Source organism: Schistocerca piceifrons, chromosome 9, assembly GCF_021461385.2.
Source record: "Schistocerca piceifrons isolate TAMUIC-IGC-003096 chromosome 9, iqSchPice1.1, whole genome shotgun sequence".
Lineage (NCBI taxonomy): Eukaryota > Metazoa > Arthropoda > Insecta > Orthoptera > Acrididae > Schistocerca > Schistocerca piceifrons.
Window position 1 is genome coordinate 170,185,436 of NC_060146.1, and position 24,233 is coordinate 170,209,668.

The window sequence follows — 24,233 nt, forward strand, 5'->3', positions numbered from 1 at the left end:
ACTGCTGTCGTCCAAAAGTTACTGAATATATTTTTTATTTCGAGGTTTAGGAATTTTTCTGTTTCGAGTTAACATTAAATGAAAAAAAGATTTTGTGGGTAGATTAAATGTGAAAGAACGAATTTTGTGTGGAGGTTAAATGTGAATGCATTTCTGTACGGAGATTATAAATGGGAACCAATTTTGTTCTGAGGTTACACTAAAATTAGAATCACTATCCATATTATTATTCATTTTTTTTTTTTTTTTGTGGGGAGGTTACAAAGTCCTCGCATTCACGGTTCGATACTAACAGGCTGGCCATAAATGTGAAGAAAACTAACTATAAGTAATTTGGGAAGACGAATCAAAAGCAAGATCTCCATCTGGTACTGTGCAGAAGTGAGTTAGAAAGGATACGATGCACAATACTTCTAGGAAGTTATATTGACCGAGACTTACACCATGTGACTAACCTCTACCAGAAACTCAGTTCTGCATGTTTTGCTTTGACAATTATGTCCAAAGTCTGATGGCTCTGAGCACTATGGGACTTAACATCTATGGTCATCAGTTCCCTAGAACTTAGAACTACTTAAACCTAACTAGCCTAAAGACATGAAACACCCAGTCATCACGAGGCAGAGAAAATCCCTGACCCCGCCGGGAATCGAACCCGGGCGCAGGAAGCGCGAACGCTACCCCCCAAAGTCTGACCCTCAGATGGTCCTAGAAAGGTTTATTTTGGCTACCTCCAGTTCTTGTACCTTATGGAATAGTTTTCTGGGGTAAAATTAATAGTCGAGTAAACAAAATTTCTACATTACACAAAATATTCGTTTGAATCTTGTCACACAGCTCGGCCAGAGATCATTGCAAGCCTCTATTTGAAAAGTTGCGCTTGCTTGTTGTACTCTCCTTGTACGTACACAAATGTGTGTAGCAGACAAGAGTTAGACTTGGTGACCTGCTAATCAACTCGAATTAACACAGTTATAATACTCGCACTGTGGATCCATCCGTACAAAAGAAGTTAGAACAAACAAACAAACACTGTCCGAACAGGCCTTGAAGGCCGAATGATACCGACCGACCGCCGTGTCATCCTCAGCCCACAGGGGTGAGCGGATGCGGATAGAGGAGCATGTGGTCAGCACACCGCTCACCCGGCTGTTCTTGACCAGAGTCGCTACTTCTGAGTCAAGGAGCTCCTAAAGTCTGCGTCACTAACTGTACCTGTAGTTTTAATTTCAATAGAAAAAAAAACAGATATGTGCCTTTAACCCTTTACTACACGCGCCGCCGAAAGTTACGCCAGTGGCACACCGTGCCGCAGTTCCATTTTCCACCAATCTTACGACATAGTATTTTTAAAATATTTAATGAGCAATAAAATTTAAGTACATGATAATTAAATGGACACCCTAGCTGCAAACAGGCGTTGAGGTACTTCATTGGGGACATGTTGAAAATGTGTGCCCCGACCGGGACTCGAACCCGGGACCTCCTGCTTACATGGCAGACGCTCTATTCATCTGAGCCACCGCGGGCACAGAGGATAGTGCGTCTGCAGGGACTTATCCCTTGCACGCTCCCCGTGAGATCCACATTCCCAACATGTCCACACCACTACATGCGTAGTGCGCCTAATAGATGTTTGCCCATCATACTCATTACTCGTGGCAGATTAATCTACCAAGTCCCGTACGAGTTCCGGCATAGCGTGTGCGTTCGCACAAGAAGGTCAATGACCGGGAAGCCATATATTAACTATATATATATATATATATATATATATATATGTGTGTGTGTGTGTGTGTGTGTGTGTGTGTGTGTGTGTGTGTGTGTGTGTGTGTGTGTCTATTAGGTGCAGTACGAATGTAGTGGTGCGGACATGTTGGGAATGTGGATCTCACAGGGAGCGTGCAAGGGATAAGTCCCTGCAGACGCACTATCGTCTGTGCCCGCGGTGGCTCAGATGAATAGAGCGTCTGCCATGTAAGCAGGAGATCCCGGGTTCGAGTCCCGGTCGGGGCACACATTTTCAACATGTCCCCAATGAAGTACATCAACGCCTGTTTACAGCTAGGGTGTCCATTTAATTATCATTTCATTTCTAGCAAAGCTGCATGGTCATCCACGGTAACTGTTCTTTCGGGAACAGATACTACCGTCATATATACACTCCTGGAAATGGAAAAAAGAACACATTGACACCGGTGTGTCAGACCCACCATACTTGCTCCGGACACTGCGAGAGGGCTGTACAAGCAATGATCACACGCACGGCACAGCGGACACACCAGGAACCGCGGTGTTGGCCGTCGAATGGTGCTAGCTGCGCAGCATTTGTGCACCGCCGCCGTCAGTGTCAGCCAGTTTGCCGTGGCATACGGAGCTCCATCGCAGTCTTTAACACTGGTAGCATGCCGCGACAGCGTGGACGTGAACCGTATGTGCAGTTGACGGACTTTGAGCGAGGGCGTATAGTGGGCATGCGGGAGGCCGGGTGGACGTACCGCCGAATTGCTCAACACGTGGGGCGTGAGGTCTCCACAGTACATCGATGTTGTCGCCAGTGGTCGGCGGAAGGTGCACGTGCCCGTCGACCTGGGACCGGACCGCAGCGACGCACGGATGCACGCCAAGACCGTAGGATCCTACGCAGTGCCGTAGGGGACCGCACCGCCACTTCCCAGCAAATTAGGGACACTGTTGCTCCTGGGGTATCGGCGAGGACCATTCGCAACCGTCTCCATGAAGCTGGGCTACAGTCCCGCACACCGTTAGGCCGTCTTCCGCTCACGCCCCAACATCGTGCAGCCCGCCTCCAGTGGTGTCGCGACAGGCGTGAATGGAGGGACGAATGGAGACGTGTCGTCTTCAGCGATGAGAGTCGCTTCTGCCTTGGTGCCAATGATGGTCGTATGCGTGTTTGGCGCCGTGCAGGTGAGCGCCACAATCAGGACTGCACACGACCGAGGCACACAGGGCCAACACCCGGCATCATGGTGTGGGGAGCGATCTCCTACACTGGCCGTACACCACTGGCGATCGTCGAGGGGACACTGAATAGTGCACGGTACATCCAAACCGTCATCGAACCCATCGTTCTACCATTCCTAGACCGGCAAGGGAACTTGCTGTTCCAACAGGACAATGCACGTCCGCATGTATCCCGTGCCACCCAACGTGCTCTAGAAGTTGAAAGTCAACTACCCTGGCCAGCAAGATCTCCGGATCTGTCCCCCATTGAGCATGTTTGGGACTGGATGAAGCGTCGTCTCACGCGGTCTGCACGTCCAGCACGAACGCTGGTCCAACTGAGGCGCCAGGTGGAAATGGCATGGCAAGCCGTTCCACAGGACTACATCCAGCATCTCTACGATCGTCTCCATGGGAGAATAGCAGCCTGCATTGCTGCGAAAGGTGGATATACACTGTACTAGTGCCGACATTGTGCATGCTCTGTTGCCTGTGTCTGTGTGCCTGTGGTTCTGTCAGTGTGATCATGTGATGTATCTGACCCCAGGAATGTGTCAATAAAGTTTCCCCTTCCTGGGACAATGAATTCACGGTGTTCTTATTTCAATTTCCAGGAGTGTAGTTAAAATCTAAGTAGTACAACTGTTACAAGTGACTCATGATGGCAAATATAATGCTTTAGTAAATATTTCAAATATAACTCATTGCTTATGACTAACTAGGAACAAGGTAGCATAAAAAACATAGCGATGAACAAATATTTGGAAAAAATAAATACTAAGATGTCACGCTTCGTCGAATGGAATGTTGCAGGCATTGAAAATAGTTTTACGGGTGGAATGCTTTTTGCACACAGATTGCATACACCCTGAGCATGTTATTGTAGTTTTATTGTTGCGATGTTTACTGCACTCATGGCATCGACCAGACCTTGGTCGCTCTCCTGAGGCTTGAGGGATTACTGTTAAATCAGAAGGCTGCTTGTATTTTGACCAAATGTGCTTTTATATCTAGGGGCAGTGATTGTATGCGAGCCCTTTCTTTCAGGTAACCTTCAAGTAGGCTAAATCCCAAGTTTTCAATAAACCCTCCTCGCCTTTGCCTCTTCCTTTCCAATATTGATATGTTGTTGGCCACAAAAATAATATGGTCGTTTACAACTGCCGTATCCAAAAATCTGAAAAATAACGCTAGTGGCCACTTCCTTGTCCTTCGTCCCGTAGAATAATTGGCACATTTTCGGTCATGTGAATCAACGCCACCTTTAGTAGCGCTATAATCCAGAATAATGTCTGGTTTTCCAGTTTCCTTACAGACAGCTGGCTTATTGTTCATTGTGGACAGTACAATGACACTTTTATTTTTTTTTTTAGGGCTGAGTGCACACCACTTGCCAACAGCACTAGGCAAACCGGGACGATCACCCATCCAAGTGCTTGCCCGACATTACTTAACTTCGGTATTCTGATGGGAACCGGCGTTAGCACTGCGACAGGCAGCACTTAAAGACATGTCAGTCATATTGGCGCCATCCTTGATAATGCGCTGCCTACATACATAAAGAGGTTGGAGAAGGAAATGGCTTTTAGATCTGAGTGAAAATCATTTCTTGTTGAGAACTGTTTCTACAATATAACTCAATATGCTAGCGTGTAGGTTTAGGAGGCCCTCATTCATTGTTGGGTTCCTTTTGGTTCTGTTAACAGATGTACCATTTACGCTGTGCTTATCTTGCAAAGAATGTTTCTGCTGTTGGTTTTCTGTTAACACTAATTCAGATGCAGTGCAATACTCGTCCACTGTGAAGGATGGTTCAAATGGCTCTGAGCACTATGGGACTTAACTTCTGAGGTCATCAGTCCCCTAGAACTTAGAACTACTTAAACCTAACTAACCTAAGGACATGACACGCATCCACGCCCGAGGCAGGATTCGAACCTGCGACCGTAGCGCTCGCGCGGTTCCAGACTGAAACGCCTAGAACCGCTCGGCCACACCGGCCGGCCCACTGAGAAGGAATCCGGAGTTAGCCTAATTGAGACGTTTATACTGTCGGTAGTTTTTCGTGTGTTCCTGCGTTACACATTTTAGCATGTGCTCGTGTATTCTATTTTTTTAGGGATGTTTTAAGTCAAATTTTCTTGTTTTCCCTAGATAATTGATTTACCTATTTTGAATCTTCTACTATTCCGCAGTGTTATGTAGTGTTCATCTATTTTCATTTTTTCAATAGTGCTTCCACATTCAAAATTTCTTTTTCACTGACTTATTAATTTTGCATGTTGCACTCACAATGTGGACAATATATTTTATGCTTCCCCTTCCAGTCATGTACTGAGCGAGGTGGCTACTCCAGTCTTAATGAACTGGATTCGCATTCGGGAAGACTGGAGTCCATCTGTCCATCCTCACTTACATTTTCCGTCATTTCCCATTGTCGCTAAGGTGAATGCTGGGATTGTTCCTTTGATTAGGCCATGGCCAATTCCCTGCCCTATCCTCACCTTATTCTGTCCTATTTTGTTAATTTTTTTATGTATATATCATTTCTATTATAAAATTTCTAACATGGTCGATACTATTGTACAGGATGGTATATCGACGAGGATATAAATAAAATAAACAGTATCCACGCTGCAGCGATCTTTTACAGAACAAAGAAATTGAAGCAATTAAATGTGGCCTGCTCGCCGTCATGTCTACGAGTTGTCCAAGGAGAATAACACAACAATTCAATACTCAAAGTGAACGCAGTATTTGCAATTGTTGCGTGACAACAGCGGATCGCTGTCGCCGGCGTCCGTTTCGAAATTCAGAAAGTGAAATGTATTCTCTTAGTTTAAATAAAATATTTAACAAGGTTTTATTTTATTTCGCATAAATAGAAGCGACGTAAATTAGAGCTACTCGATCCCACTGTTTTATTTTTCCCACGTTCTTTAAAATATGAGGCATAAATAATAAGTTTTCTCGCGTCAGGTAAGTTTCTCTAAAGTACAGAACATTTGCGAGTTAATTACTCTTATTACTTACTTATTTTTCTGTTACTAATTTGTTGTGAAGTTAATTTACTTTGGGTCCACATTCCGCTTACTGTTGACTAACTTGAGTCCAATCCTTTTTCCCAGTCATTCAGTAGCCAATTGTACTGTTGTGAACAAGTACGACTGAAACTTCGTGTTAGACAAATGACTTAGAGTAACAAAATAAAAAAAATACAACAATGGTTTGCTTTCAAAAAATTACTAAGCAGGATAAAAAGAAGCAAGTGAGTAACGCGTGTATTTGTGGGAACTGACAGGGAAAATATTTTAGAAAGCATTCTTGTCAAATGTTTCCATCCTATAACGTTAGAGCACCATACTTAAGAAATATTGAAAAAATTTTTAAGAATTTTTCTTTCAAAAATTCAGTCTTGATCACACCACGTATGCTTCAAGAACATAGGTGGCCGGTTTCGGTCATATCACATGACCATCATCAGACCTGTAATTTAATTTAGAAAGTAATAGGAACCTTACTAGATTGACAATAAAATATGACAAAATGCTTTTTAGGATAAAATGCAATAAGACTTGTTATACCCATGGCAACAAGTCTTATTGCATTTTATCCTTAAAAGCATTTTGTCATATTTTATTGTCAATCTAGTAAGGTTTCTATTACTTTCTAAATTAAATTACGAGTCTGATGATGGTCATGTGATATGACCGAAACCGGCCACCTATGTTCTTGAAGCATACGTGATGTGATCAAGACTGAATTTTTGAAAGAAAAATTTTTAAAAAAATTTTGACCACTGTTCCAAAAATGTTTATTAAAATTGTTCGAATTTTTAAGAATTGGCGATAATTTTAAGGATTTACATACTGTGCTTCAAAGTAGCTGCAAAAAGATCTTTCTTCAAAAGTTCTGGAGATTTTACTTTCCCAGCAATGTCTTCCCATTTTTAGAACAAAATTGCCTCTATGTCGTCATTTCCCAGCTTTGTTGGTGGGCTCCATGCGTGCGATTAGAGCGCTGTCGTAAGTAATTCCCCCGAATGATTTGTTCTGTTCTCAATATCGGTTGCTGTATTACGTGTCACGCAAGTTACTCTGTCGAATTTCACGCTCCGCTGACGCAAGCTGCAGTGCTCTGCCGCTAGAGGGAACCGAATTGTAGCGCGCAACATGATGGCGTAGGGTAACTAAGAAGTCCATCCAATTGGAATCGATTGAAGAATGACAGCTGACGGCACGACAATGCCATACCACACACAGGCGCTGTTCCATCTGCAACAATCGGACGCGTCGGGTTTATTGTCATCGATCACCCTCCATACAGTTGGTTGGTTGGTTGGTTGATCTGCGGGAAGGATCAAAAAGCGAGGTCATCGGTCCCATAGGATTAGAGCAGGATGGGGAAGGAAGTCGTCCGTACCATTTCAAAGGAACCATCCCGGCATTAGCCTGACGCGATTTAAGGAAATCACGGAAAACCTAAATAAGGATCGCCGGACGCGTGTATGGACTGTCGTTCTCCCGAATGGGAGACCAGTGTGCTAACCTCTGCTCGACCTCGCTCGGCCCTTCATACATTCCCAATTTGGCCCCATCCTATTTTCGTCTTTTTCCAAAATTTAAAGGACTTCTTCAAGGACTTCAGTCTGATAGTGATGAAGCGGTGAAAAAAAAAAACAGTTCAAATGTGTGTGAAATCCTATGGAACTTAACTACTGAGGTCATCAGTCCCTAACCTTACACACTACTTAACCTAAATTATCCTAAGGACAAACACACACACCCATGCCCGAGGGCCGGCCGAAGTGGCCGTGCGGTTAAAGGCGCTGCAGTCTGGAACCGCAAGACCGCTACGGTCGCAGGTTCGAATCCTGCCTCGGGCATGGATGTTTGTGATGTCCTTAGGTTAGTTAGGTTTAACTAGTTCTAAGTTCTAGGGGACTAATGACCTCAGCAGTTGAGTCCCATAGTGCTCAGAGCCATTTGAACCATGCCCGAGGGAGGGCTTGAACCTGCGCCGGGACCGAAGCGGTGCAAGCAGGTATGATGTTGCCGCTACGTTAACAAATCAAACACTCTACAATGATTATTAGAATAGATGCACCAAATAGCTGCTTGTAATATCTTTACTCACGACAGACTGTTTCAGGCTTTATCGCCGTTGTCGGCTACGTCTAGATCGTTAATTACGGTGTGACAATACTTCCACTCTGTCAAATTACTGTCACACCGTAATGAACATTTTAGTTTCAACAGGCTGTTTCAGGCTTTATCGCCGTTGTCAACTACGTCTAGATCGTTAATTACGGTGTGACAATAGCTTGTCAAATTACTGTCACACCGAAATTAACATTTTAGTTTCAACATATTTACATGATTAACCGTCTTACTAAAATAGTGACCGTTATAAGACAGTTCACTAACGACCTAATATGGACGACACATCAATCTAGACGTACTTGACAGTGGCGATAAAGGCCGAGACAGTCTGTAGTGAATAAATATTAATTATTACAAGCAGATATTTGATGCATCTATTCCAATAATCATGTCGTTATCAGACATATATTATGCTGCCGACCCTAAAGAAGACATATGTCCAGTGACGCTATCAACAAACTGGTCTGCCGTTGGGGGACATGTTTTCGTCGCAGGTTGACTATGTTGAAAAATAAATGAAGATGTCGGCTGTTAATAAAGTTTATTTTATTTTGAAGGCTTGAAGAGTTTACAGCAACAGCCTTGCCGCAGTGGATACACCGGTTCCCGTGAGATCACCGAAGTTAAGCGCTATCGGGCGTGGTCGGCACTTGGATGGGTGATCATCCAGGAAGCCATGCGCTGTTGCCATTTTTCGGGGTGCACTCAGCCAATTGTGGAGCTACTCGACCGAATAGTAGCGGCTTCGATCAAGAATACCATCATAACGACCGGGAGAGCGGTGTGCTGACCACACGCCTCTCCTACCCGCATCCTCCACTGAGGATGACACGGCGGTCGAATGGTCCCGGTAGGCCACTCGTGGCCTGAAGACGGGGTGCCTTTTTTTTTTTGTAAGAGTTTACACAAAAGAATCGGAGGTATTACATTTCAGCACGCCCTCCTATTTGGTAATAACCAGAAAATCCTTTAATAAACTGAGTTTTCCAAACGGGAATGTAGTTTTGAGGTTGAATGTATTTTATGAGCTACTTGAGCCCGCATTAGTATCGCACCTTAAGGTTGTAAATGTGGATCAGATTTACTTGAGGCGAAATCACACTAGAAAAACAATGGGCTCTTGTAGGACATTTAGGCTAATTACGTCGACTAATTTTTAAATCAACCTATTTATATCGTTTACTTTATAAAAAGAATTAGACTATTGACAAAGTCGTAAAAGATACGAAATTTGAAAAAAAAATCACTTACCAACCATCTGTATCCTTTGAAGGTGCGCGTACAGACATAAATTTGGGTAGTAAACGAAACAATTTTTCAGTATGACAAACGAGTCAGAACAGAGCCTCTGGTGGCATGGAAATCTGGTACCTTCGGAAAACCACAGTACTAATAGTTCCCTTTTTTGGCTGACGGGCTTAAGTAGCTCTAGTTTACGGTATGTATGTTTAGGTGGAATTTTACAGCTCAGTTTCGAACCACTACCACTTGCTGAATTGCCTAACTTGCCTGAATTGCTTAACTACCCGTGCAATCGCATTCACAGTACAGTTATATGACCTAATGCGGAAGGGCTGATGCTGCGAACAGGATTACACAAGCCGGCGGCCTATGGTCTCCTCTGCCCTCCCCCCCACCCCCTCCCCCAACCAACCGCCACTCGTCGCTACTGGTAAGGAGAGGTGGCCCGCGGTGGGATTGACTTCTTGGAATGATCTATACGGTGATGTAAGCCATGGCCCCAGGTAACACAGACTCCAGCCATTCACCCTGGGCCGGCCGCGGTGGTCTAGCTGTTCTAGACGCTCAGTCCGGAACCGCGCGACTGCTACGGTCGCAGGTTCGAACCCTGCCTCGGGCATGGGTGTGTGTGATGTCCTTAAGTTAGTTAGGTTTAAGTAGTTCTAAGTTCTAGGGGACTGATGACCACAGATGTTAAGTCCCACAGTGCTCAGAGCCAAAGAGCCACATTCACCCTGGTGCTACCTCGTTTGCGAGTAATTGACAAAAAAAAAAAAAAATCGGACTTTTGCGTCACGCTAAGTAGCATGAAAATGTGTTTCAAAGCTGGCTGGTTGTATTGTGTAACGAGCAAAGTAAGGCTTTTGCATGCAGGTCACAGGTTCGAAACCCAGCAGGTGTTTCGAAATTTGTTTGATTTTAAATCTTTATTGAAATGGCTTGGATCCTCATTTTTATTCAATTCACTGATTTAAACGTACTTTTTTATTTCTATTTCTTTATCACATTGTTACACTCATCAGATGAATTTTTCATTTGCTCTCATTTCTATTCCTGTGATTCTTTTTGCACTTGAAATCTTTGTTCATGTGATTTTAATTAATTTTATGGATTGATTTCGATCTAATTTGTTTCATTTTATCACCCTATTCATCCATGTTATTGCATTGATTATTTCTATTGCTCATTTTCCTTGAATTTCGTTTTACATACAATCCCCTATTTCAGTTAAATCTTCACCTGCGTTATTTTGTCTGTACTGCAATAGGAATTTAGGCTATGTTTTAAATGTTTTTTGGACATTACCATCCAAAAAGCGCACAGCTTGTAACGAAAAATATACTTTTTACACCATTGCACAGTCAATATTAATAGATCATTTCGTCTTTCTTTTTTTAACTGGTATATCGGAATTTTTAAATCACTGCATGTAATTAAATTCACACTCACAAAAATTCCGAGTAAAAAAAGTGTGATATAAAGAAAAGCATCCGTACTGTTAAGCGGAAGCTTTTTCTTTTTAGTGACGTTGTTTTGGCTTTTATTTGCTCTTGTTTCCCCATGCATTTGTAACTGTGATCTTCTGTAAACAGAACTCTACCTTCTGCACCCTAAATTTATGTGCATATTACTCTGTCAGTGAATGTACTAGTAATTTCATACGTAATGTATACCTGTAAATTTATTATATTTTTAATGGCCTTGTAGACGAAATTTCGCGCTTTAATGTAAAATGCTGTTGTTCAAACAACCAACAAGTAGTTCTTACGCGATTTTTCAACCTCTTCTAATTGAATAAAAATAATGATCAAGATCATTTCGATACAGATGTGAAGATAAAATATTTATTGCACCTAACAAGATTTGAACCCACAAGTTTCTACATGTGAAGGCCTTACCCTGTCCCTTACACCACTCAAACAGTATTTGCAAGACTACTTTTTCAACGCTTCTAATTATTATTATTATTATTATTATTATTATTATTTCTATTTTTCTCAGACCTTACGTCTGGTTAAAAATGGAAAGTGACGCGGACCTTCATCAAGCGTGACTTCCTCTTAACTGTATGGTATATGTTACATTGTATTTAGGAACTTTCGGGTTATTGAACACGTATCAATAATTAAGGATTTCTGTAGTTGTATATATACGTTTGGATGTAGCTGTATTGCATTGATGTACTGGTGGATATTGTGTGGTATGACTCCTGTAGTTGATAGTGTAATCGGTATAATGTCAACTTTATCCTGAAGCCACATGTCCTCTACTTCCTCAGCCAGTTGGATGTATTTTTCAATTTTTTTCTCCTGTTTTCTTCTGTATATTTGTTGTATTGGGTATGGATATTTCGATTAGTTGTGTTAATTTCTTGTTTTTATTGATGAGTATGATGTCAGGTTTGTTATTTGGTGTTGTTTTATCTGTTATATTATTATTATTATTATTATTTTGTCAGTTACTCTCAAAAGAGGGAGCACCAGAGTGAATAGCTGTAGCGTGTGATACCTATGACCTTGACCTACATCACCGTATAGATGGTTTCAAAAAGTTGGTCCCACGGCTGGGGACCTCTCGTTGTGTGACAGATAATTTAAACAAGTAGTCAATTATATAGCGGTAGGGAAGGGAGATGTACGATGGCCGAGAAGCGCATGGCTCCAGTGAAGACGGAACAGGCTGTAGCGCTACTCCCTGTAGCGAAGAAACAGCACAAGAAGGGAGATGTTGGAATGCGGACGCGGTGGGGACTCACGTGCCCTAGCGAGGACGAGCGACAGTAGTCGTGTCTGGGACGATGGCGCGATCAAACAGCGGCGCGCCGCGTGTGTGACGCATTCGTCGGCTCAGCGCCAGACGGCGAGTACCGAGCCAAAGGATTGCTATCTGGTTCACTTATTTTTGTTACGTTAGAGTGTTACACCTCTCCGCCAGTAATACAAATTGATGGAATACGTACGTTGGTTCAGCTAATCCGTTCAACTAAGATATAGCCGGAACCGCTCAAGATATATGTAAGCTTTCTATTAAAAAAAAATTGCCTGTCTGTGTGAATACAGACTGTTATGTATTCTAAAGCTTTCGGCTCGTGTAATGTGTATTTAAGACCCCCTTTTTAACGCTGAGCAATAGTGAATGTCGGTTGCCCCTGTGTTGCGCATGTCAAAAATTGTAATATAGTGATTATTCCTTGCTACTGTAGTGTTATCTTGAAGCTGTGAGAAAGGAGGAAAGGCGTTGCAAGGCGTGGAAGCAGAGACGATGCTGAGGGCAGACGAAACTAGGAGAGACATTATTACATGAAGTAAGCCGTAAGGAGAGAGCCTTGCGCATGTGCAGACGCCCAGGGCTCTAGTTACTCTTCAAGGAATTAAAATGTAACTTCAGCTGTCGTCTAGACGCTGTGGTAGGTTGCCGCCGTAGAACTTTGTAACCAACAGGCACGTAATAGCGTATAAAGCCAGCTTGATACAACCCCTGAGAACAGCAACGTCAGTAGACTCACAAGGGTTAGAAAGAGAGCGAAAACGACCTAGCAGTCCCTACTCCGGGGAGCCCGAGGGGCGGGGCTAAATGACGTATAACAATAATGTTGCAAGCCTTATTTGGCAGCGCAGTTACGTTTAGCTTTCAGCTGAACAATGTTGATACCGAATACGGACTGCATTAAAATTCCCGCCTTAGGAGCAGTAGACCCCTAACTAAACCGTGACTGACAGGCACCTGCAAGAGACCTACGGGATTGTCTGGGTGGAAAAACAGTGCCCCACGCGACTCTTTAGAACCCCTAGATTCCGCATTTTGGCAGAGTTCTCAGTCAGACGATCTGGGCACCGAATCCGCGTCCGTCGACTCCAGCCTCGGTCCAGCTCCGCGTAAGTCTGCTCTCTCTCTCTCTCTCTCTCTCTCTCTCTCTCTCTCTCTCTCTCTTCGAGTGCCTCAGTGAACAGTGTCACCTTCAGTATGTTTTGTTTTGCAACTAAGTTGTTGCCTTAAGATGCTGCTAGTGTTTACTGCTCTGGTTAGCATCTACTCCTGGGGCTTCTGCATTGGCTTCTGTTGTAACAGTGTTATTCCTGCTTTTTCTAACCCTGGAACTAGCATCCAGTGTATTGGTTAGTCCTGTGCGGAATAAACAATTATTTCAAAACCCTGTTTGTCCAAGAGTCTCCACAACGAGTTCCCTACCGAGTCTCACCACCTGCATTTCCAGTAAATGCCTGTACCAGTGTTGGCTCAGATAGAAGAAAACAATCAAGTGCCTTCACTGTGAATTGTCCTTCTGCCTTCTGCTCTGTACCGCTCTGAAGCGCAGACTGACCAGTACCCACTTTTCTGCCTCTCCCACCTATGTCAGGACACGACAAAGTGTCGCCAAACAAAACTTTAAAATTAATAAAATGCAGAATTTTGAAATAATGAAAATGAAAATAATTAAATGTCAAAAGAAATTAATTGTGTGCTCATTGAAAACGATATAACTGAATCTCAAGACTGAAGTACATTATTAAAGTCGTGTTATCTGAATTGCAATATTTGACTTGGAATAGCCACAAAAACAAGTTACTGCTCTACTCAGACACAAAATAACTCTATGAAATTACCGACACACTTCACTGAAAATTAATCAGCTTGCTTAACAAAACACCTGATAGCTCTGACTACATATTGTTTCCTCGTAATAATGCACGCTGACATCTGCCGTGAAATAAAAGTGACTTACCTTCTTGCTCAGCATCCTACTTTTGCGTCTGATATACCGACATTCTAAAGAGCAAATATGAATCAGCAGATGCAGCAGCTTTGCTTATCAGAAACAGTCTGTTTCTCAAATGTTCAAATGTGTGTGAATTCCTAACGGACCAAACTGCTGAGGTCATCGGTCCCTAGACTTGCATACTTCTTAAACTAATTTATGCTAAGAACAAAACACACACACACACACACACACACACACACACGCTCGAGGGAGGACTCGAACCTCTGGCGGGGGGTAGGGGGGGGGGAGTGGAGGGGGAGAGGGGCCAATCCATGGGATTGCGCCTCAAACCGCGCTGAGCACTCTACGCGGCCGTCTGTTGCTGCGTGTGACTAAGTGCACACAGGACAAAATATTCAAAACTTTACTTAGAATGATGAAGGTGGTTTTACTTTATAGATAAGCTCTGTTTATTGAAAAAAAGGTTTGTACAACATAAGAAGGTGCAAACAATTGCGAAATTCTCCCGCTACAAAAATTAAATATATCTCAAACAATTGCGGAATGAAAATAGAGAACAAATTAACACTAATTATAGAAATGCTTCCAATTCATATGTGGCATACAGCAAACCAGTGCTTAACAGTATTGGTTAAAAACAGTCTTGGTTGCAATTTTAGTTATTTACTTTTCAACAACGCGTTTCGCCTTATTTAGGCATCTTCAGGTTATCTACATAGACAACAGAGAACAAATACATCTATTTACGAATCGCGATCGCGTTGTGCAGACTTGGATAACCTATAAGCATGTATAAATAGATCAACTATTGAAAGAACAAATACGTTAATTTGGTATTTCTTAGAAGAATCCGTTAGTCAGTAAAGCCAAAGCGCATCGTTGAATACATTAGGCTAACATCGCCTTCGTTAAACTCAGTAAAAACTAGAAATATAAAAAGAGTAAAATCATTACCTTTTCTAGATGGACGCGAGAGGCACCAAGATCTGCATAACGCGTTCCCGTTCACAGGAGCGAGTAACAGAGCAAGATGGGGGCTCAGGTGGTAAGCCTAATACAGAATCACCTCAAGAGGTGGCGCTGCGACGCAGCAGTGATAAGAATGAGAAATCGTGAACTGGATATACATACCCTCTAAAACTTTATAAATGTACTGCACATAAAACATTGAAAAGATGGAATAACTAGGGGCAACACCTGTGCAATAACTTATTGTAAAATTTTGACGAAGTAAAATATGAATAAAGGCGGTAAATTTAAAATGAGAAAAGAAGGTGTACAATACAGCACACAGATGCAGTACATAAACAGATTTTTCGTATCACATACCACTAGAACGAGAACATTAAAAACACGGGACCGTAATTTCTGGTAAAGAGGCCGCCCATATAATACTCAATACTGCGTCATTCGGAGCTAGAACTTCTAGCAAGAAAACTTTTTTTATAAAATACAAGTTAAGTTATTAGGTTTAAAAATACACACCAACGTGGAAGACGGACGTTATGCGGGTAAACTTTTCCCCCCTTTCGCTCTTTCAATAGTTGATCTGTTTATGCATGCTTATAGGTTATCCAAGTCTGCACAACGCGATAGCGATTCTTAAATAGATGTATTTGTTTTCTGTTTTCTATGTAGATAACCTGAAGATGCCTAAATAAGGCGAAACGTGTCGTTGAAAAGTAAAAAAAACTAACATTTCAACCAAGACTGTTTTTAAGCAACACTAATTATAAATATTGTATCTGAGGTTCAAAGATTTGCTTCAGTTAATAATTCAGACAAACAAACATCTTATTCTTTCGCATACCTGGTTTCCTTTAAGAATTTCTCCAGAAGTCTCCTGCATTAACATAAAGAATAAAATAGCCTTATAAATAAATTTTCATCTCCCTAGAAAATGTTTGTCCCATATTTACAAATACGAGATCTCATTCTTTGAACAAATCAGCTGCTCGCTACTACGCCTCAAACAAGAATCCTCCACCATTGCACAACTGACTGACTAGAATAGCGAATGAAATACAGATAAAACTAGACACAGTGTCTAGTGTAATCCATGGAACAGTGCGAACGTGTTCAGATGCCTGCGAGTCGTGTAACTGAGTTGGGATGTGAGGAGTATCCCAGTATTCACGTAGTGGGATGTGGAAAACCACCTAAAAACCACATCCAGGTTGGCCGGCACACCGGCCTTCGTCTGTAATTTGCCGGGTGGATTCGATCCAGGGCCAGCACACCTACCCCAGTCCAGGAAGGAGCACATTGGCGCTCTCTGATAACCTGGCGGGTAATTTTTTTAAAAGGTATTCAGAATCAGCTTTACCGTTCAGATAAAGTGTGAGGTCGATGGCCCAGTCCTTTATGTGTAGGTATAAAGAAGATCTGACAACACGCTAGGACACAGAGTGTGTAATAAGCATTATACAGATGCCACTTCGCATCACCACCTAGCACAGAAGCAAGCAGTGCTTGCGAGGACAAGAGCTTGGAATCGGAGATGACAATGTAGGCCAATGACTATGACAGTTTGTCCATAGAACCAGTTTTTAATCGAAATATTAATTATGCTAATACAGTGAAGTGCCAGAGAAAATGGTATAGGCATGTGTATTCAAATACAGAGATATGTAAACAGGCAGAATACGGCGCTGCGGTCGACAACGCCTATATAAGACGACAAGTGTCTGGCGGAGTTGTTAGATCGGTTACTGCTGCTACAATGTCAGGTTATCAAAATTCACTTCAGTTTAAATGTGGTGTTGTAGTCGGCGGACGAGCTATGGCACACAGCATCTTTGAGGAAACGATGAAGTCGGGATTTTCCCGTACGACCATGTCACGAGTGTACCGTGAATATCAGGAATCTGGTAAAACATCAAATCTCCGACATCGTTGCGGCCGGAAAAAGATCCTGCAAGAACGGATCGAACGACAATTGAAGTGAATCGTTCTACGTGACAGAAGCGCAACCCTTTCGCAAATTGCACCAGATTTCAATGCTGAGCCATCAACAAGTGTCACCATGCAAACCAACGAACATAATCGATATGGGTTTTCGGAGCCGAAGGCCCACTCATGTACCCTTAATGACTGCCCGACACAAAGTTTTACGCCTCACCTTGGCCCGTCAACACCGACATGGGACGGTTGCTGACTGGAAATATGTTGCCTGGTCGGCCGAGCGTCGCTTCAAATCGTATCGGGAGGATGGACATGTATGAGCATGAATCGCTGGACCCTACATGTCAGTAGGGGACTGTTCAAGATGGTGGAGGCTCTGTAATGGTGTGAGAGGTGTGCAATTGGAGTGATACGCAACTCCTGGTACGTCTAGATACGACTCTGACAGGTGACATGTACGTAAGGATCCTGTCTGATCACCTTCATCCATTCATGTCCTTTGTTCATTCCGATGGACTTGGGCAATTCCAGCAGGACAATGCGACGGCGTACAGTCAACAGTTGCTACACAGTGGCTCCAGGAACACTCTTCTTAGTTTAAACACTTCCGCTGGCCACCAAACACCGCAGACATGAACATTATCGGGGATATATGTGGGATGCCCTGCAACATGCTGTTCGGAAGACATCTCCACCCGCTCGTACTTTTACGGATTTATGGACAGGCCTGCAGCATTCACGTGTCAGTTCCCACCACCACTACTTCCGACATCAGTCGAGTCTATGCCACGTCGTACTGCGGCACTTCTGCGTGCTTGAGGAGCCCCTACACGATATTAGGCAGGTGTACAGCCGGCCGGTGTGGGCGAGCGGTTCTAGGCGCTTCAGTCTGGAACCGCGCGGCCGCTACGTTCGCAGGTTCGAATCCTGCCTCGGGCGTGGATGTGTGTGATGTCCTTAGGCTAGTTAGGTTTAAGCAGTTCTAAGTTCTAGGGGAGTGATGACCTCAGATGTTAAGTCCCATAGTGCTCAGACCCATTTGAACCATTTTTTGAGCAGGTGTACCAGTTTCTTTGGCTCTTAAGGATATGGAAGACGAACAGCCTTCTCTCACTTTGTTAAGTTACCGTTCCTATTTGGAGTCACTGACCGCACACGCGGAATTCTAAGGGAATATGGTATTCAGACCACTTTCCTCAGTAAAAACAAATTAAAAGACTTTGATCGACAGAAAACCGACGCACTTGATTGCCTCCACAGTGTGGAAATCTATTAAATGATGTGTGGCTGCCGCAGAGTGTATGTAGGCGAAACGGGAAGGTCTGTTAAAGAAAGTATTAAGGGTTACGAACGCCGCACGCGGTTGAAACAAATGGCGGTAGCAAAACATCATGAGAACTTGCGTCGTCTTTAATAACGTACGTGCGCTGGCTAAGGAAACCAACATTTATAGAAGAACAGTCCGAGAAGTGACTGAAAGTTCTAAGAGCGCATGTGACATAAATAGAGAGGACGGATACAGGTTTCCGGCATCGTGGCTCCCCGCCGTCAAGGAAGTGAATAAGCGGCCGCTGCCTGCGAGCAATACAAAGAACGCCCGGAAGCCACCTCTGCCGACAATAATATTTAGAATAAACATTCCCTTCTCACCCACTGTCCGCTTCATTCCTAGCCAATGATATGGGCCGACAGCAAGGATGAACAACATGTGTATGTTAGAAAGCGAAGAGAAAATAAATTTTGAATAATGTTATTATTTTTTGAAGAGAAAAGGCTTGAGGTAAGACTGCTGCACTGCGCAGCTAGTTTGTCAGAATGGTTATTGTCAGCTAGTTAACTTTGTTCACTTGCTCACAAGGGAACATCCCCATCGCACCCCCCTCAGATTTAGTTATAAGTTGGCACAGGGATAGGCCTTGAGAAACTCAACACGGATCAATCGAGAAAACAGGAAGAAGTTGTGTGGAACTATGAGAAAAATAAGCAAAATATACAAACTGAGTAGTCCATGCGCAACGTAGGCAACTATTAAGGACAGTGTTAGCATATGGGCGCCGTGGTCCCGTGGTTAGCGTGAGCAGCTGTGGAACGACAGGTCCTTGGTTCAAATCTTCTATCGGGTGAAAATTTTAATTTTTTATTTTCAGATAATTATCAAAGTTCAGACACTCACACATAATCAACTTCGCTCTCCAAAATTCCAGGACATGTTCAGATTTGCTTTGACATATAGAGAATTTGACGGTCTACGCACGGAAACATTTGAAAACGTAAAAAAAAACATATGTTTTGACAGAGCACAGGGAAAACTGTGCGACTCTGAAACTGTTGCATTCATTTGATGCAGTTTATGTGACAAACTCTTATGTTTTCATCACTTTTTTGGAGTGATTATCACATCCACAAAAAAACCTAAATCGGGCAAGGTAGAAGAATCTTTTTACCCATTCGCAAAGTGTGCAAGTTAGGTGGGTCGACAACATATTCCTGTCATGTGACGCACATGCCGTCATCAGTGTCGTATAGAATATATCAGACGTGTTTTCCTGTGGAGGAATCGGTTGACCTTATGTCCTTGCGATCAAATGTTTTCGGTTCCTATTGGAGAGGCAGGTCCTTTCGTCTACTAATCGCACGGTTTTGCGGTGCGGTCGCAAAACACAGACACTAAACTTATTACAGTGAACAGAGACGTCAATGAGTGAACGGACAGATCGTAACTTTGCGAAAATGAAGAAAGTAAAATTTTCGCTCGAGGGAGGAGTCGAACCAAGGACCTTTCGTCCCGCAGTTACTCACTCTAACCACGAGACCATGGCGCTCTACGACTATTGTTGTCCTTTATGTTGCTTATCTTACACATGGACTACTCAGTTTGTATATTTTGCTTATTTTTTCATAGTTCCACACAACTTCTTCCTGTTTTCTCGATTGATCTGTGTTCAGTTTTTCAAGACCTATCCACTGTGTCAATTTATAACTAAATCTAAGGGGGATGCGATGGGGAGGTTCCCTTGTCAGAGTTAAGCTGTTTGTGTGTTATAGGAATTCTCTATTAACATTCTATCCTCTTCAAATGAAGTTTTCACTTTTTTAAGCGTGGTATTGTTCAGACCTGTGTTACGTGTGAAGATCACGCGAAATTTTGTCGTTGTGAATACATACATTATTCTAAAGTCGGTGTCTTGGAATATCATTTCGTAGGAATAGTACTCTGCCCACCCCACTGTTTATCATTACGACATTATACCATGTGATATGAAACAGTCCGAGTATAGTTTGGAAATTTTGTTTAGAAATATGTAGCTGAGCCGCTGCCTGCTTGCTGTTGTGGTTTCGAGAAATCACCAACAATGTTGTCAAGACGCAAGGTAAGTGGAAATTTTGGTTAGGACCAAGTAATTGTTTCACTTCCGTTGCTCATTCAGTATAAAGGCAAGTTGCATTCAGATCAGTTACAAGCCAGTTAAAATTAGGTTCTCTTTAGGCAAAGGTTAGCATACGAATTTGAAGTTGGATAACAGTTGGTGGGTAGACAGTTTTGGTAATAGTAGACTTTTATGGAGTGGGAGATACAGTTGGGCTAAATTTCATACAGAAACAAAAATTTAGTCGGGAGGTTACAAACTCACCACATTATAAATGTTTGTTATCGCTAAAATATTTAAAAACACACAGCAGCTTGTCCAACAGGTCATGTCCATACACGAGTACATATTGCTCACAGATGCTTGTTACATCATACAAATATGGTACACAATAGAACATCTGTTTCCATATGCTGGACACGTACTACCAAAAAATATTTAAGACCTGAAGGTGACAGCTGGAACTGTTAGAACCGCTTGTCCGGAATAAAAAATAGCTTGTGCGATTTTCGCTTTTGATTGGTTTTTAACGATTAAAACACATCGCTCTCCATTACTCTCATAAATAGAAAATTTAATGAAGATACCTTCTTGAAATTTGGCTGAATTACTCCTAGGGCACGGTCACAAGGAATAACAGGTAATTTTTTTTTATCGTGTTGTAATTCACTCTTCAGTCATCGCAAAAAACGCGACCAACCAAACAAACACTAAGAAACAACAGTTTTGCTTCAAACGTCCGCCATTTTATTATTTTTTCAAATTTCAAAAAACTGTGCTATTATTGTAGAGATTGAGAAAACAGTTTTTTTATAAGGTTTGCAGACTGGAGGACTTCTGTTACGGACATACCTCAATTTGCAGTTTAACTCCTCGGATGACGGACTTAATAATGACTCAATATCTTTGAAAAATTGGAATATGTTGTCAAACAATCAATAAATGATGTGCGAAAAGATTTATACTGAGTACATCATACGTTTTTCGAAAAAAAATCGTAAAAATTTCTTGTTTTCTAGGCTGACTGAGGAGAACAGACCTTTAACGTCACAGACGCTATTGTTTTGACTACGTGAACCAGGCCCGAGGGTGACCAGAGGTTGCCCATACAGACTTAAAATAAACGGGAGTGTACTTCTGTTATATTTAAACCAGAAATGTGAAAATGTTTGTTTCACTTTAAATGCTTGTTTTCCAACGTAATAAAGAAGGTAAAGGCAATAGTTGCAAAGGCCCCCGTAAACGATCAAACGTTTTCTCAAACTTAACATGCTCGCCAAATATTGGACTGCGTACGTTGCCGTTCGAAGTATTTGTCAAGCATAGAACGTGTTTGACGTGTTTACGACAAATTTCGATTGACAGAAAGTTTGACAAGATGGTGAATGATGTTTGTGTCGACGTTTCGCCGTATATGTTTAGTGAAAAATTGTTTTATTACGATTTATTTCACTGTATCGTGCGTTGCTATTACTATGAAAACTACGATAAGTATAAGAACAAAATACCACTGAGTTACAAAAATGGTAGAGGTACCACATCTTTCCCAGCCATATGTTACGTATGAAGAGGTTTCGAACAAAATCAATATTTTCGCATACAACGACATGGAAGAGGAGTGGATTGACATAAAAGAATGGAATTCCTCCGGTGCTTCCATGGACGATGTGGGTTATATGTTCTACTGTCGTTAGAGGACCAAATAGAAGAGAATACATTTTCACATACTTACGTGTCTTTCTTTTTAACGTGAGAGTGTAGTAACGCTAAACAAGTTATTAAACATTTCAATGTCCATCCGCAGAAAGCTGATGTAATCATCAGGTTCTGAGTGAAACATTTCCATTAGCAGGTTTCCAGTTGCGTGTTTTTCATTTTAAACCGTTTCCTGGACAACCGTCTTTTTTTTCTTCTTCTTTAAACACAGTGCCAGAGTCAATGTTAGAAACGTTTGATCTGCATTTGTAGCCATTACCACTAGTGCCGAAATACAGCATACAGGAGAAATGTCTGCTTCCAAAGTAAGGTTAAATTGACAAGTTTTATTAGTACGCGCACGAGCTTGTTTGATACATCCGTGGTTAGATAAGAGCGAACTTAAAAGGCAAATCTGCTCTTTTAGGAGATACTTAACAAGTTTCAAAACGTGTCACTGTCCATGCGAAGAAAACTGCTGTAATGATCAGGTTCTGAGAGTAGTATGTCCTTTAGCATATTTTCATGGGTAAATCTCTTGTTTTAAGCCATGTCCTGGACCAAAATCTTCTTCTTCATCTTCTTCTTCCTCCTTAAACACAGTGCCAAAGTCAATGACAGGACTGCTTTTTTTACTTTTGTGGCCGTTCCCATTGCTCTCAAAATACAAAGGAAAACGAAATAGCGTCTGCTTCGAAGTGAGGTTAAAATGACAGACATTGTTTGAACGTATACGGCCTTGGTTGACAGATCCGTAGTTAGATAAGAGCCATTTTGTCAAACACGTTTGATCGCTTACAGGGGCCTTAAGAAACTTACCAAAAAATACACTACTGGCCATTAAAATTGCTACACAGATGATAAACGGGTATTCATTGCACAAATATATTATACTAGAACTGACATTTGACTACATTTTTACGCAGTTTGGGTGCATAGATCCAGAGAAATCAGCACCCAGGACAACCACTTCTGGCCGTAATAACGGCCTTGGCACGCCTGGGCATTGAGTCAAACAGAGCTTGGATGGCGTGTACAAGTACAGCTGCCCATGCAGCTTCAACACGATACCACAGTTCATCAAGAGTAGTGACTGGCGTATTGTGACGAGCCAGTTGCTCGACCACCATTGACCAGACGTTTTCAATTGGTGAGAGATCTCGAGAATGTGCTGGCCAGGGCAGCAGTCGAACATTTTCTGTATCCAGAAAGGCCCGTACAGGACCTGCAACATGCGGTCGTCCATTTTCCTGCTGAAATTTAGGGTTTCAGAAGTGATCGAATGAAGGGTAGAGCCACGGGTCGTAACACATCTGAAACATAACGTCCACTGTTCAAAGTACCGTCAATGCGAACAAGAGGTGTCCGAGACGTGTAACCAATGGCATCCCACACCATCACACCGGGTGATACGCCAGTATGGCGATGACGAATACACGCTTCCAATGTGCGTTCACCGCGATGTCGCCGAACACGGATGCGACCATCATGATGCTGTAAACAGAACCTGGATTCATCCGAAAAAATGACGTTTTGCCATTCGTGCACCCAGGTTCGTCGTCGAGTACACCATCGCAGGCGCTCCTGTAATGCAGCGTCAAGGGTAACTGCAGCCATGGTCTCCGAGCTGATAGTCCATGCCGCTGGAAACGTCATCGAACTGTTCGTGCAGATGGTTGTTGTCTTGCAAACGTCCCCATCGGCTACTCAGGGATCGAGACGTGGCTGCACGATCCGTTACAGCCATGCGGATAAGATGCCTGTCATCTCGACTGTCTGTGATACGAGGCCATTGGGATCCAGCACGGCGTTCCGTATTTCCCTCCTGGACCCACCGATTCCATATTCTGCTAACAGTCATTGGATCTCGACAAACGCGAGCAGCAATGTCGCAATAGGCTACAATCAGACCTTTATCAAAATCGGAATCTTGATGGTACGCATTTCTCCTCCTTACACGAGGCATCACAACAACGTTTCAGCAGGCAACGGCGGTCAACTGCTGTTTGTGTAAGAGAAATCAGTTGGAAACTTTCCTCATGTCAGCACGTTGTAGGTATCGCCACCGGCGCCAGCCTTGTCTGAATGCTCTGAAAAGCTAATCATTTGCATATCACAGCGTCTTCTTCCTGTCAGTTAAATTTCGCGTCTGTATCACGTCATCTTCGTGGTGTAGCA

General features: G+C 42.7%; 2 non-coding genes and 1 pseudogene across 2 annotated transcripts; 2 read left to right on the forward strand and 1 right to left on the reverse strand.

The window, feature by feature from the left end:
* Window positions 1-1,455: 1,455 nt before the first annotated feature.
* On the reverse strand, window positions 1,456-1,530 carry Trnat-ugu. Its single transcript has one exon. It is a non-coding gene; the product is annotated as a tRNA-Thr (tRNA).
* A 411-nt stretch (window positions 1,531-1,941) lies between these two features.
* Trnat-ugu lies at window positions 1,942-2,016 on the forward strand. The gene has a single exon. It is a non-coding gene; the product is annotated as a tRNA-Thr (tRNA).
* Window positions 2,017-8,698: 6,682 nt separating this feature from the next.
* LOC124717450 lies at window positions 8,699-8,816 on the forward strand (annotated as a pseudogene).
* The last annotated feature ends 15,417 nt before the right edge of the window (window positions 8,817-24,233 follow it).